We start from the raw sequence: 1111 nt of genomic DNA, 5'->3' as shown, positions 1-1111 counted from the left end.
TAGGGGGTCTATAGTAGACTCCCACCAATAGGTCCCTTTGTATGCAGGTCTAAACAAAATAATAAATTCCTATACACATTTAGCTGCTTCTGTTTCCTCACTACTTTTGAGTACTCTTTGTGATAAGAAGAGTGTCTTCTAAGGAGCCCCAGATCCTCCCCTCCTTTACAATACATCCTTCTAATCATGGAGTTTCTCTTTTTCCAGCACAATTCTTCTTCTTCCTCAGCTGGTCCTGCACTTAAGCCAGCCCTGTTATGAAGTCACGCCCTTCTCTTCCTCTTCTCTGCCCAAGGCACTCTGCTTGTAAGTAGCTTTTCTGAATTCCTTCTTTGCCAAGTCTTCCAGGCCATGTAGCTTTTAAGACCAAGTATAAACTCCTAATTTCTTTGTTTTTCTGAAAAAATTCTACTGCTTTAAGTCCCTGCTCTGCAGACAAACTTGGCTGAATTGACTTGCCAGGGCATCATCTTCAACTTCATCATCCGAATGTTGTCCCATTTGAATGGGAAATGTAAGTATGTAACACCCCTTTCTGTTTTTGTACTGTTAAATCTGATTGGGACCCACATTGCCCTAAGGCAGGGCACACATGCAGCAAGTGGCGCAGACAGTGTCTGTATAAAACACATGGCAGATAGGGGAGGGAGTAGCAAACACAGCAGGAGATAGGACAGGGAGCAGAAAGCAAGGCAACAGATCTGGCAGAAGAAGTGGATTGGAGTGACATTCCAGGAAGGTGCAGGATTAGTTGTGGCATGCTTGCCAAAAAAGTTTGCTCCCACTGCCTCTAAGGTGTCCATCTTACTCAAGGCACCAGACTTTTAGCTCAGTTCTGAACCCACTACCCAGGAGTGAAATCATCAAAGTCACTGCCAGGATATTTAAGCTGCTGTCATAAAGTCTTAGGGCAACTGGTCAAAACAGAAAAGCCATTGAAACAATTGCACAGAACATCAATGCAAATCCAAACAAGCACTAGTGACTATGCATGGACATGCAATAGTGTAGACCACTGGTTCTCAACCTTTTGAGACTTGAGGCTCCCCTGGATACACTCAAGGCATCTCTTGGAAAATATTGGCTCTTAATTTTCACTCTTTTTTGACTG

The 1111-nt window shown here is 43.6% G+C and overlaps 1 long non-coding RNA gene across 1 annotated transcript in view; it reads left to right on the top strand.

Annotated features, from left to right (window-relative positions):
- The first annotated feature begins 45 nt into the window (after positions 1-45).
- Positions 46-1111, top strand: part of LOC109288714 — a 32729-nt gene continuing 31663 nt past the window's right edge. Inside the window, exon 1 of the long non-coding RNA XR_002095212.1 lies at positions 46-514. This is a non-coding gene — a long non-coding RNA (uncharacterized LOC109288714). The remainder of the gene's footprint in view (positions 515-1111) is intronic.

This window comes from Gavialis gangeticus, unplaced genomic scaffold (assembly GCF_001723915.1).
Source record: "Gavialis gangeticus isolate Ggan-Ray unplaced genomic scaffold, GavGan_comp1, whole genome shotgun sequence".
In the NCBI taxonomy this organism is placed as follows: domain Eukaryota; kingdom Metazoa; phylum Chordata; order Crocodylia; family Gavialidae; genus Gavialis; species Gavialis gangeticus.
This window is presented reverse-complemented; position numbering and strand designations above follow the sequence as displayed.